The 14,145-nt window shown below is 45.6% G+C and overlaps 1 protein-coding gene across 4 annotated transcripts in view; it reads left to right on the forward strand.

The window, feature by feature from the left end:
• Nucleotides 1–638: 638 nt before the first annotated feature.
• The window catches only part of GRB10 (growth factor receptor bound protein 10), a 149,955-nt gene continuing 136,448 nt past the window's right edge, over nucleotides 639–14,145 (forward strand). The window contains exon 1 of one of the 4 annotated variants that reach the window (XM_050324916.1): nucleotides 639–656. The gene's annotated coding sequence lies outside the window, so the exon portion shown is untranslated. Of the gene's footprint in view, nucleotides 657–1,608; nucleotides 1,767–1,826; nucleotides 2,122–14,145 lie in introns of those variants that run through there. The other 3 variants (XR_007630117.1, XM_050323243.1, XM_050324095.1) reach the window with 3 other exon arrangements.

The raw sequence follows: 14,145 nt of genomic DNA on the forward strand, positions 1-14,145 counted from the left end.
ATGCTGGTCCTGCCACCTGGGATCTGGCAGGTGGTAGGTGCCTCCTCTGGAGTAATCTCAGGAAGAAATCTGATACCGCCTGCATTCACCTTTCCACTAGATAGTAACCTGGATAGGAGACAGCTTCTCCCTTGCTGAGGCATCAGCACTCTGAGGCTGGACCCACAAAATGCATGATCAGGATGAATGATGGATCACAGAAAGTCAGGGCAGAGCAGCCCAGCAGTGGGAAGAGAGGGCTGAGAGTGGGGCTGAGACGAGATGGCACACAGAGCAAGCTCCCAGCAGTCCAGGCCAGGCCAGGCTGGACAGTAGTGGTGCTGACAGGCTGAAGAGCAATGTTCAGCACTGCATCAAGTGGAGATGGCCAAGGGAATTGCAGTTCCCAGGAGAGGTCGGGGGACTGGTGGCTTGAGGAGGATGAGCACTGAGCAGGCAGGAGAACGGCACGCGTGTCCAAGAGGCTGAGGTGACACACACGAGGAAACTGGAGAGATTATTTGAGGAGTTGAACAGGGAGAGCAAGTGGTGAGAACAGAGCAAGACCAGAGCAGGGCTGGAAACACGGGGACCTGGAGGGCAGGCTGATAAGAAAAACATTCCTTTAAATACACTAAAGAAGAGCCACGGAGGAAGAAACAGCAAAAGCAAAGAAGGTATCATGTTACATTTCAAAATATATTCAGCTCGGGCACTCAGCCACAATGCTCCCATTAGTGTACATGCATCTGTCTTAGGAGGAAAAGACCATAGATTTCTCCCACTTCTCCTTAGGCTCGATTTCCTTTTATAGGGCTGACCACTTTCTTATGAGAGGTGTTTTTGCGTCTGGCGGAGTGAATATTCCTCTCCTCCCAGAGTGTGATGGCTCATGTTGGAAGTCTATATGCTTTAAAACAGTAGCTCTTCAGGAAGCGAGGAGCTTCTCTTCTCTTGAAAGAGCTTTACCACAGTCCTAGTTATTTGCATGCTACTTGCAAAATGGGATGGCTTGGAGCTACCGGGGTGAAATACCAAAAGTCCCAGTGCACAGAAGTTCGCAGCAGCGGAACTGTAGGAGTGCTGGTGGCAGTCTCAAGATTCAGGGAGAACAGGGCGTTTTGCAGTACAGAGGAGCTCTGAGCCGTACCCCGTACTATTGGCACACGCCGGGCGCCTGGTCCACGCTGTCTGGAAGGGCAGCAGGGACACCTTCCCTGCGCAGTTTTCTGGGGAAAAAAATGTGAGAATACGCCCAGTTAGGTTAAAGTCCACGCACATATGCCTCGCGTTTGCAGATGCTGTGTTAGTTTTATTTTAAAGAAAATAAAAGCCCTTCCCAATAAAAGCAAGAGCGGGTGAGCTTTTGTTAGAGGGCAGGAGACCCGCCACGGCTCCGCGAGCTGCCGCCCCCGGCCCCGTTCGCACCGGGACGGGGGAGGGTGGCGATGCGGGGGGACGCCATCCGCACACCACCCGCCGCCGCAGCACCCCGCCGCCTCCTGCCCTCGGCGGAGCGCGGTCCGGGGCTGCGGCTGCGTGCGGCGGGGGCGGGAGCGGGGCGGGAGCAGGGCGGGAATGGGGCGGGAGCGGGGCGGGGCGGCACCGGGAGTCAGCTGGGCGCGAGGCGAGAGCGCGGCGGTGTCGGCGCGCCGTTAGTACCGGGATCGGCGGCAGCAGCAGCAGCAGCAGCAGGAGCGGGCAGACAGGCAGAAGTTTTCTCCGCAGATCTCTTCCCGCAGCCCGGGGACGCCTTGCGGAGGCGCGAACGTCCCCGTACGCTTTGGGTGTGTTTTGCCTTTTTTTTCTTTTTTTTCTTTTTTTTTTTTTTTTTCTTTTTTCCCCCCTCCCGATCTGTTTGATTGCAAATTTTTTTTTTTGTATTTTTAATTTTATTTTTTCTAAAACTGTAATTTTTTTTTTCTTTTGTTACTGTTGTACTTGAGAGGCGCGTGGGTCCCAGAGCTTGCCCTCCCCGCCCGTGCCCCACTCCACCCCGCCGCTCGGAGGATCCCCCGTCCCCGCCCGCGCTCCCGTCCCCGCCGCCTCACACGACCCTTCCTTCCCCGACCCCCTCGCCCGCCCCGGGCTCGGCGGGTGCGCGGCGCCCGGCAGGGTCGGTGCCGGCCTCCCGCCCAGCAGGTAAGGGGCTGGGGGCGCGCAGAGGGCAGCGGCTGCCCCTGGGGAGCCGCAGCGGGGGATGGGGGGGTCGGGCCGGGGTGGGTGAGGGCTCGCCGGCTCCTCGGTGGCGGAGGCCGGTGGGAGGAGGAGGAGGAGAGCAAACTTCCTTTTCCTGGGGCCGCCGGCGAGCTGCCCCCACCCTCCCCCTCTCCGTGCTCGCGGGGAGCGCCCCCCGCCCGCCGTCCGCGGGCCCGGCCGGGGCACGGCCGGCTGCTGCGGGGCTCGGGGGAGCGGCCCTTTCCCCCGGTTTTGGGGCTTCCTTGCCGCGTTTTGTTTGCTCGCCTGCTGCGCGCCTCGCCCCGGCGGTGCCGGGAGCCGGGCTGTTCGGTCGCCCCGCACTGGAGGAGAGTGAGGTCCTGCCCCGCCAACTGTTGGCGGTGCTGCTGCCGCCACCGAAACTCCGCGGTGTTTCCCCTGCTCCGTTCGGGGTTTGCGGGTGTGCTGGCGGATGGGCAGTTCGCAGAAATGCCGCTCCGGAGTGCTGCCACCTCACTGCTCATCCACGGCGGGGATGTGCGGCCGCTCCGGGCGGCCGTGTGCCTGCTGCAGAGCGGCCCTGCCGCGGCGGAACCCTGGCCGTGCCCGGAGCCCCGCGCTAGCCCAGGAGCCCAGCAATAGCGGGGAGTGCGGAGCTGCTCCTACCCCAGCTCCCCGCCGGGGAGAGCCGTGCAGGCATGGCTCTCTCATTGTATAACTGTGGTATACAGCCCCGACTGCGAGCTGGGGCTGAAACTGTGGCATCGTTATAAGAACAGTTTGCAGTTAATTGGTTTGGCAGATGAACGCCTGCTCAATCCTCTTGCCCGCTTCTGCTGCTTAAGTGCCAGCGCCCCCCCTCAACCCCTTTCCCCCCTTTCCCCCCGCTTTCCTTTGAAGCGTCGCATAACTCTGTATTGCCAGCAGGATGGAAAGTGCTGATTCAGCAGCCGGGAGCCCCACTCCATCTGAAGTGGTGGTCTGCCTGAAATGTTCCCATTTGTTGAAATAGGAACATGTGTTGCTGGTATGTCAAAGCAGCATTGATCAGGTTTTCTAAAACAGACCCAGAGAATGTGGTTTGCTTTTCCTTTCGGTAAAGCAGAATGAATTTGAGTTTGGGGGAAAGCAAGAGTGAGCAGGATAGGAGAGATGTGGGTATCTACCACCTCAAGTTACACTTCTAAGGGAGAGTTGAAATTGTTCTGCCTTGTAAAGGTTGCAGAGATGCATTTGCACTCCAACTCCACCTATTCCTGCATTTAGAGACTAGTAGTTGTGCTTAAAGGTCTAGAAAAGGTACGGAGAAGGGCAACAAGGCTAATCCTAGGATTAAAAGGGGTGAGTTATGAGGACAGATTAAAAAAACCCACTACAAATGCATGGAGATTAGAAAACACATGGAAAAAGGAAATATGCTTGAAACTTTAAATAGGAGCTTTGGCTGTGCTTCATTATCATTTTGGGACTGAAGCAGGGTGCAGAAGGTAAGCAAGATGCACTTGCCATGCTGTGTTACATCTTCCTTCAGGGCTTAACCTCTCAGTGCAGCATAAGAAGGAGAGCTGTTCTGGAGCTGTATTCCTCTGGCTATCTTTGTACAGGTGTATGTTAATATCAAGGCTACTTGGGTTTTCTTTCTCCAAAACCAAACTCTTTAAATTTCAGCACAATATAGAGCAAACAGCAAAGCCTGAAGAGTACTGTTTGGTAGCCTTGCTGCAAACAGTAAACTGACAGAGCAGCAGACCCTGATGCTTGCCTCCAGTGATCATTTTAGCATGTTATAGTCTGATTTATTTTCTTCACTTGGACTTTATTTGTTCTTAAAGTAGATCTTGTTTGCCCTGGCTACATATTAAAGATCTTGTGGTACTTCCATGGTTTTCCTTGGTTTTGTTAATCAAACTGTCCCCTCCCTGAGTGCTGTGTCAATTGGCTTTCATCCTCAGATACAGCCACACCTGGATTTCAGTAGCATATTCCTGTGTTTTTTATGAGGTAGTCCAAAAGCGCTGCCTAAATACAAAATGGATCTCTGCGTTTTAGTTCTGCTTAAGTGTATACTGTGTGCTCTGTGAATAAAACAAATATTTGCAACCCTCTGTCTTGTGAGCACTTAAATGACTCCAGCAAGAATTGTCACAAGGGTTTTTTAGAAGTCTTTGGTCATGTTCTCATCTGTGCTTGGGGTGTAAATGGACAGAAAAGTATCTGGATCCTTCTGGCAAAGGTATCCTTCCAAGGCAGGGAGTTCCCAGCTGGCGTAGGAGAGGCATAGATGGGTCATGCACTGCCTCTGCCAGCAGCACGGGAGTGTTGCCTTGGGAATTTGTTTTCTGACAGCCCCGAATGAGCAGATGTCCATCTAGACTGTGAGGCACCGTCAGCTTCCCTGGGTGTGAGTAGCGGTGGCAGCAGGCAAGCTGAGGGGCTCCCAGGTACTGTCACACTGGGTGGGACCATGCTGTTGCTCCTCTCTTCCCTTTTGCCATGCCTCTCTATGTCTGGTTGTAGAGGTGATGGTGCTAAATGAGGCCAGATTTCTAGATAAAACTTTTGCTTAGACCAGCTGAGCTCTGTCTCAGGAAAAGTGTATATGTGTGTATGGGAAATGCACTCAAGTGCTTCTTCAGACCACAGAAACTGGGGGTGGGGGAGTAGATGAAGGGGTTACCTTTTGATGTGGTAGACATTTTTAGGATGCACTTAAGTATTTGCTCGAGTGAAAATTTCTCTGGTTGCACCAAACACTGTGGTGCAAAACCCTTACTATTTTCTGCTGGCCTTTTTACTCTAAACCTCTGGGTGAACTTTAATTATGGGGTCAAGAGAAAAGCTTTTCTTCACTTTAGGCTGACATTTTTTGTCCAAACTAAGATTAAGGAAGGTTGCTTTTCTTTGGATTTATTTCAGTTACGAGAGTATTGATGCCAGTTCACTCTGTAGTGTTTCTTATGTGTGCCCACCTGGTCCAGTGTTTTCACAAACAAGGAAGATAACTCTTGAGACCTCTGCCTCTGTCAGGCTTGCATGCAGCTTGCCAATTGGCTTGACTACAGCATGATTGCATAAGCCTCCTTCTGTAGGAAAGCAGGCTAAGAAGTTTGGATTGTTTTTCTTGGAAACTGGACCTGCTCCTGGCCATGTCCAAAATATACCAGTTGTGACTCTTCACTCAGGGAAATCTAGGAATGGTGATCCTTTACCAAAAAGTTGAAACCCCACAATCTTTTTAACAGTTGCAAGGAATGAGGTTGCCAAGGAGTCCTTTTATTAGCACTGAACTTTATTTACAGGTTTGCTAACCTTGCACTGCCTGCTGGTCAGGAGAGCACTCTACAGTCTAAACTTGGATGTGGCAAAGTAGTCCTGCTTCCTACTGCTTTTTCTCCCAAACCAGTGGTTGTTGTGAAACATAATATTATGAAGTAAACAGATGTCACCTCACTGACTTCTCTTTATACATGTTGAGCTGTGTGCTTCTGAACTAGTCCTGTGCCAGGTCGTTCCTATTCTCATGCCATCTGTTGAATTGGATGATCTTTTTGGACAGCATTTCCCACTTTAGCTCAGTATGGCTCCTCTATTGCATTGTGGATGTGGAGAGTACTGTCCTAGGAAGCCAGATTCCACTATGAGTGCAGCATTAAAGAAAACTGTTGATCAGCATGAGGCATCCTGTCTACAAACAGGCTGTTAATCTCTTCAGCGATGAAACAACCAGAACAGCCTGACTATAAGATTTGGTTGGACATATTCTACATCCCTTTGCCTATATGCTGTATTCCTGTGGATGCCGTCTGTTCAGCAGGTAGCTCATATAAGAGAGACAGATAGGCGCTACATTTTTCAAACAGGTACAGTCATCTGAAAGTGGTGGGTTTTGTGGTTTCTAGCAGCTTTTGGACTTAAAATGTGCAAAAGAGCACTGAATATTGGAGGATTCATGAAGTGAGTCACCATCAGTGACAGGTTATCCTGAAACTGTTTAAAGAGATCTTCACATTCACACTAACGTCCACCCATTGACTGAAAACTTCGCTCCCTCTTTGCTTTCCTAGGGTCTTTCATAAGTCGCAGCTGGATCAGTTCATGCAGAGCAGATGGACATGGTTGTCAGAATTGAAGGCAAGTTCATGCCCTACTTTAGAGTAGTGACCCTATGAACAGTTCTGTGTTTCGTGGTCTCTGTATCAGAAAAGACCAGAGATTTCTGTTTAATGGTGAGGAGTCACTCATGGAACCATGAGGTTTTGAGCACTGGGTGAGTCACCTTCCGTTAGAAGGTGTCAGCAGCTATATGGTGCTTGGATTTTTACCAGCAAGCAACCTTTGTAGGCAAGGACCAGAGACTCAGGTGTGGATTGAACAAAAATATAGTCAGGAAGAATAATGTGGGTTCTTCAAAGCCAAACACTAATGCTTATTTACAAGTCAAGAGAGCTTTTAATAAAACCTGCTAATTGCATCCCAATTTAGTTAACCCATGGGGAATGCTGATTACCACTCCTGAATGGCTACAGCCAAAGCTGTCATGAAGATCAGTTGTTTTAAAGTGGGTGATCTCTTTAGCAGAGTAGGAGACCTCCAGTAGCATGGATAATACAGCATGTAACTACTATTATAAATTATGTGAGGGACCCTTTTCTTGCTGATGCCTTTTAGAACCATTTGGTAAGTCATTGTATCCCTGGATATCAACTTTGGAGAGAGTAAAACAGAGAGAAAAATGTGTAGTTCTCTGATGTGTGATATGAAGTAAAATTACAGGTTGTATCAAACTTGTAGATTGCTAGACTAAAACTTGCATAATCTAGGCATATGGCATGAAAGTCTACCTTGTTGATACTGAGGGAAATGAAGTCTCTCTTTTGGAGCTCTTAGCAGCTTTCAAGACTGCTGTCTTTGAGACAATGTTGGTTCAGGTATGATGGGATAAGGCTTCTTTGCTAGAATAATTTGACCTCTTCTTGGAGAAAGGATCAGCAGTGAGAAATTCTCCCTTTACCACGTGAAGATGGGCCAGACTCTGTTTATTCTTCCCTGAAGTGAGAACTGGGGAGGGGCTGAGGGGAGTTGCAAGTCGTAATTATACTGTGCAGTATGTTTCTGAAAAGAGCTTTGGGGTTATGGTGATAGTCATGATCCTTGGATGCAGAGGTGATGAGTGCCCTAGATGAACTTAACTGGGAACACCATGACCATCTCTGCATTCTCTTCTTGTGGGCAGAAGCTGTAAAGTATCTGAGAAAGAAAGTGTCCTATTTCTGTTGTATCTTTTGTTGGACTCCAGGAGAAGACTGCAAGAGGTTTTCCCATTATCTTACCCTCCTGCTGTTGAGCTGTCATCCTTAGGCCAACAGCAATAAGTTGAGCAGCTATGTTGATGTTAATGTGCAGCAGTTTCATTAATGATTACAGTGTTAACCATTGTAATAATTACTGTTTCAACTGAGCAACAGTTCTGTTGCTCTAGCCATGATATTCAAACAATGCATTTCTTAGTGAGTCTGGTTCAACTTTTTTGGAAGCCAAACCCAAGGAGCATGGGGAAATTCCAAAAAAAGACAGTTTTGCATAGACAGGGCATGATGAATGGGGTGATTGTAAACACATGTTTGGTTAAACCACTAGCAAACCAGCCTCTCATTCTTCCCAGCTTCCATCAGTGCCAGCTTCTACTAGCTCACAACAGGACAAAAATAGGAAATTACTTTCCTGGCAGGCAAACCATAGAGGAAATGCCATGCCATCCTGTTGGAATAAACCTATAGCCCAGTGGGAAGGAGGTCTCCTGCTGAGCAGCAGTGGGGTTTTCTACATTTGTTCACACAGTAAGCTTCAGAGTGTGGTCCTTGTGCTCTCTTCACATTTATTGCTGCAGAATTTGTGTCAACAGAGAAATCAGAGAAACTGAGCTGGCCACATTCAAGCTGAGCCTGTGGTTGCTGAAAACTGCAGATAAGTAAGGGTGGATAATAGTTCATGAGACCAGCATCATTCTTCCATTATGCATCCCTGATGAGAAAATCAATAAGCAGGGAGAATCTATAAGTCTGTAGACTCTTTTCATGATGGAGATTAGCACTTGATGAACACTTAGAAACTTCTTTCAGTGCCCAGGATCTAAATTCTGCCTTTCTGATGGCTTGATCGAGTGGCTGCAGCTCATGTTGTTGCTTTGTAACATAGACTAAGTTTTCAGGAATTATTTTTTTCCTTTGATTAACTTTATTTCTAGGTCATTGTCAGGTGCAATTGAAGATTTGAAACCATGAGGAAGGGAATCTGTAAAATATTACCCAAAAATTTCACTGCAGATGTTCCTCTTAATGAACGAGCTGTGATTCTATAATTCTGATTTGACACAAACATATTTTTGATCAGGAAGTTGCAACTGGATGCTGTGTATATGCATGATTCATATGTTTGTAAAGTGCTTTAGATGTCAAAACTAACTGACAGCAAGGATTTGGATAATTTTCCAGAGAAAAAACTGCTTGAAAATTTTCCCAGATAATTGATTTTAATAGAGGATGATAGCACAAGATAGTTGTATATTAGAAAGTATTAGAGCAGAAGTTTTCAAGGCTGAAATGAAAATAGGGAAGGGATTTTTTTTCTTCTTTTTTTTCCTCTCCCCTTTTTTCTTCCCTTCATTTCTGTGATGTTCATCTCTGCCAAACTACTAGGTATGGATTCAGATAGGAGAGTGTTTTCTCTCCTTAAGTGGGAATTGAGAGAGGGGGTGAGAAGGACTGGGGGAAGGTAAAATCTGTGGGTTGGTCTTGCTTAGTGTACTGTTAAAGCTCTGAGCATCCTTGGAAAGGAACGAGGAGCTTTTATTATATCGAAGCGTGGAATTAAACTTCAAGGAGCTGGAAAAGCTAAAAATTCAGAAGGCTTTGGCACAACACAAAAATATCACAAGCTTTCTTAAAAGGCCTGCTTTCCCTTCTGGCTCAAATGTATTGAAGTCCATTTAGGAGATGTTAAGGGAGAAAAATGTATTGCAAGGCCATTGATTCTTCCTGAATTAATGTCTTGTGGGTGATCATTCTTCATTCTAATAGCTGCTTGTGCTGACATCACCCGAGATGTCAGGGGATTATGTCAGAATTCAAGCCTTGATACTGTGCAGAACAATGGCTCAAGTGCTGTCAGATGCTTTCTTGATGGGTCAGTTTGCTTTTCTTTTTCCTGCTCAGCTCTAACTATGATCCAGTTACTGTGCATAGTCACAGCAGGAGATGTAGTAAACAATTTCCAAGACAAGCATATCTGTGTAGCATAATTGTGAGGACAAAGTACTACTTGTCTCTAAATCTTATGATAGAAGGAGATTTGCCATCAGCATCTACACTCTAGATGGAGAATGCATGCATTTTTAACACTTTATGAGAAAGTTCACTTGCTGTAACATTGTCATCTCCTGTTTTGTTATGAAATATTTCATTCCAGGAATTCAGAAGTCCAAAAAGTTGAGGTCAAAAGTGGTTTTGGTGGAAATGATTTTTTTCCTGGTCGGTCAGTTGGTTCATTGTTGGGGTTTTGTTTGTTTTGTTGTTTTTTTCCCCCTCCTCCCTGGCTATTGCGCACCTAGCTTTAGTTTTTAAGTGATGATTATAACAAAGGCCCTTGTAGTTTAACCTGTCAGGCAACTAAACACCACACTGTTCACTCGCTTCCCCCGGTGGGATGGGGAAGAGAATTGGAAAGAAGGTAAAATTCATGGGTTGAAATACACAGTGTAATAGAACAGAAAAGGAAGGTAAAGTAATAATAACTAAAAAAGACTATACAAACAAATGATGAACAGTGTAGTTGCTCACCACCTGCTGACTGATGCCCAGCCAGTCCCCAAGCAGTGGGCCACTGCCCCCCAGCCAAATCTCCCCGTTTTTTTTGTTCAGCCTGATACCATGTAGAATGGAATATCCCTTTGGCCAGTTTGGATTGGCTGTCCTGGCTGTGTCCCCTCCCAGCCTCTTGTGCACTCCCAGCCTCCTTGCTGGTGGGGTGAGAAACTGAAGAGTCCTTGACTTGGTGTGAGCACTGCTCAGGAACAACCAAAACACCAGTGTGTTATTAACATATTATCGTTCTAAATCCAAAACACAGAACTGTACCAGCTACTAGAAAGAAAATTAACTCCATCCCAGCTGACACCAGGACAACCCTGTGAGGGGAAAGCAATCAAAATAGCCCATTATAATGCTCTAGAAATGATCAGGATGTAATGTCACAGATTTTCATTAACTGTTGCTTTTGATATCCTTTACTGGTAGGCTGTTACAACATTACACAGTCACCACATTTAACATTTGAAAGGTTTTAGAAGAAGCATTAGGTTTATTTTCTAAAAGGCTTCAGGAGAATTGAGCAAGAAAACTATGAGATGAGCTTTAGGAGTGGAGAGCAAATGCTATTTGGGTTTCTGACATCTCTGGTGTGTACTCAGACTTGTTTTGTGTTCGGCATGCATTATTTGTTTTAGAGCTGATGCCAAAAAAGGTCAGGAAGAATCTCTATGGAGTTCCTTGCTAGCAAAAGAGTATTACACTGTTAAAAAAATGAGAAGTCTGAGGAGCATTGCAAAGGCTGTTGCAGATGATGCTGTACATGGCAGGATTAGTTTAGGTGTGTGATAACACTTGCAACACCTGGTTGAGTTGTTGTTGGAGGATAACTTCCTCCCCACTGTCCTTTGAAAAATAGTACTGATACAGCCTGCAGTAGGAGAAGAGCACTGCAAGATGTCTTGCTGGTGTTATCGTTAGCTAATTTTGATAAATATATAATTTGTCCTGGTTTACTCACAAATGGTTAAACTCTTCTTCCCAGGGAACAGGTTCTCATGGGTATTTGGAAAATGGATGATTTTGAAAACTTGAATAAAGGAGTCCTGTGCTGTAACAGCCTGACTGTTTTGCTTGTATTCATCTCTGAGAAGTTCTTGGGTCCTTCATGTCCAACAGTCCAGCTCTTGCTTACAAGGTTTATTCTACAGGGGTCTCATTTAAAATGCCCATTAGCTAAGGTGACATGTCTATAGGCAATGTGAAGTTGCCTTTCAGGTCAATTTGGCAATGCTCAGAGTTTCAGGGAGACAGTGTGTATGCAGCCATCAGAGATGCAAGTCACTTTTTCCTCTTTGAGTGTTGAAATGTTATTTTTGTTTTGTTTTTTGGTTTTTTTTTGTGTGTGAAAAATCTACAGTGTGAAGAGGTGAAGAAAATTTTCCCCTGGGAGAAAGGCAGGTCATCATTTCTCAAGGGATGCGGGCAGTGCTAAAAGCTCACTGCTACCAAAAGATGATGCTTTTGTTAGAGCATTTGTGTCTCTTACCTCAGGCCAACTTGGTCATTCACTACCTGTGTGCATGCCTGACTCCACAGCTGTCACGTGTACTTGTTTTTCCTGAGATTGGTTTTCTTTTGGGTTAAAGGATGGAATCAGTTCTTGGAAGCATGAGGTGAGGCAGATGACGTAAGATGCCCTTACAGGGAAAGGAAGAAAAAGAAATGGGAAAGAGAAGAATAGGTCCCATCTCTTTTCACTAGTATCAAACTGCTGGGCCAGCTTGGCCAGGGAAGCCTACTAATTTTTCTGGCAACCCAACAAAGGTTATTTTTCTCTATGAATTCCAACAAATCTCATGGAACTACGTAAGCAAACAAGCCTAATGACTTAGATCTGGCTTTGCAGAGGGTCTCCAGAGCTTGCCTGTATTTGCAAGGTTTACCTATTGAAGGGCTGAAGGGAATTTTTCTACCATGTGTGGGGGTTAACCTTGTGTCTGATCTGTGTGTTGCTCTGGACTGTGGTTCTAAGAGATGTTGTCTATTTGTGTCTTTAAATTTCACTTTTTTTTTTTTTTCCTAAATAAAATGGACCTGTGGTGTTGGGTTGTTTTCTTAAAATGAATATGAAATGTGTTAGTGCTAGGTGGGGTTTTTTATTGAGCAACTCAACCATAACAAAAATGTCACTATTGCTTTGGTACATTTAAAAAAAGTAAAAATAGCACCTTCAGTTTCAGCAGATTATGTAAGGTATGTTTAGCTGTATCTTATATGATCATCATAAAACAGAGCAGCTGGGAACTAACTGGTAATAAATCTGTCATTATTCATATTATGAAAAATATCAAGTATAATAGCTGTTCAAACACCAGAGACTGGGTTGACTTGCTCTGAAATGTAGTGGCAAAACATACTTGTTTCACACCAGTTACCAGCTGAAATGTGTTTTTTCCTGGAGTGGTTCATGTTTCCAGTCTCAGGTTCCCAGAGCTACCTGCAAGCTGGTTCAGCCACACTGCTCTGACCAAGACGGGTTTCTGTAAGCAAAGTCAAATAAAAGCATTAATGGTGACTTGTCTTGTGCCTTCCAGGAAATGGTTTTAATGACTGCAAGCAGATCTTGCCTGTGCGCTCTTGTGACTCTTCAGAGGCTGCCTTAGAGAGCAAATTTCTCAGCCTTGTAAAGCTAGTATGCTTTAGCCTGAAAAAAAACCCAACCACCCCACAGACTGAAAACCAATGTAAGCTCAGTAATTTCAATTATTATTATTGTGTGTGGTAAATGTGGAATAATTTTGAGGGCAAGGTGACACTTTATGGATTTTCCTTGTTCTACCAAACAGAGTTTGAGCAGATCTAGGATTTGGGTTCTTGGGTTCTCAATTGCATGGCAGGGACTGGGGTTTCTCTTTAGAAACATATCTGAGTAGCTGTTTCCATAATTTTAGCAGAAAAATGGTTGAGTAAATTGACTAACTCAGTCTTTCTGACTGGTACCAACTCTGTTATAGATGGACTCCTGGACGGATGGAGGAAGTGATCTTTTCTCAGCCTTTATTACAGGGATTCGTGTCCATCTAAAAACAGTTTTGGTCTTTTGCAAGGTTATTTGAAGAGTGACAAATTACCTGTTCTCTCCATACTCTGTGTTTTACTTTGAGCACTCTATAGCATCTGCTGAATGAAGTTTGGGCTTTATAACAAATGCTACTCATAATGATTTGGTTGGTTTGCATAGCTGTAGGGTTTGGAGCTGTTGAGGTGAAGGAAGTAATGAATGACAAAGTGTGCCCATAAAATTACTTCTAATGTGGTTGTATACAAATACCAAGTTTCTTCCTCTTCTCAGGATATCTGGCCAACCTGTATGCTTGCCTTCAACCATGTCATATCTGTACTGACTTTAGCAGTGATTCAGAGCAGATTCATCCAGCCAGAGAAGCATTCATGGGATGGGTACTTTTAAAAATCAATTGCTTTATGTATTTTTTTTAAAGTGTCTTAGGACTGAACCTTTTTTCTTATGTGCAGCTGTGGCTGGTCTAAAGTCAATGTTTGGCTAGAGTTCGAGCTGTCTGGTCAGAGTGAATTTTTGCCTAAACCTATGTTACAGCCATAAATTGTTGCATTGTGTGGGCAATGATGCTTTCATCCAGTAGCTGGTCTTAGATATCTCTTCCTGCCAGTATCCTCTAATTCTGCAGTTGTAACTCTGTAAAGCCAAGCAAGGAAGTTTGTACTTTGTGTGTGAACTCACTGAAATCCTGGCTTACTGTGTTGAAAGCCTGGAGGTTCCCAAAGTGTCTTTCTCTGCTCCTCCTCCTGCCTTGCAGCCAGGGCTGCCTACCTGCAAAGTCACCTTCTGTTCCCAGTAGCCCTGTGGCCACGCTTTCTCCCCTCCCAGACACCCAAATACCCCATCTCTCTCTGGAGGATGGACGAGGTCGATGCAAAATAGGATTGCAAAACCAGATTTTATTGGAATACTTTATGGATGTTGAAGGATTCTTGTTGAGCGCTGGCGTAGTTTAGCAGTGTGCTGAAGGTCGGTAAAGGCCTTATAACTGATCCATACATAAAGCTGACTGTTTATGTTCTGTGGGAAGATGAGGGGAAAAGATGAAGGGAAGAATGTGTTGCTTCTCATGGTCAGGGCAGCAAATGTCCTTCTGCACGTCAGGCTTAGGGCATCATCAGGATG

This window comes from Myiozetetes cayanensis, unplaced genomic scaffold (genome assembly GCF_022539395.1).
Source record: "Myiozetetes cayanensis isolate MyiCay16 unplaced genomic scaffold, myiCay2020 scf1, whole genome shotgun sequence".
Taxonomy (NCBI): domain Eukaryota; kingdom Metazoa; phylum Chordata; class Aves; order Passeriformes; family Tyrannidae; genus Myiozetetes; species Myiozetetes cayanensis.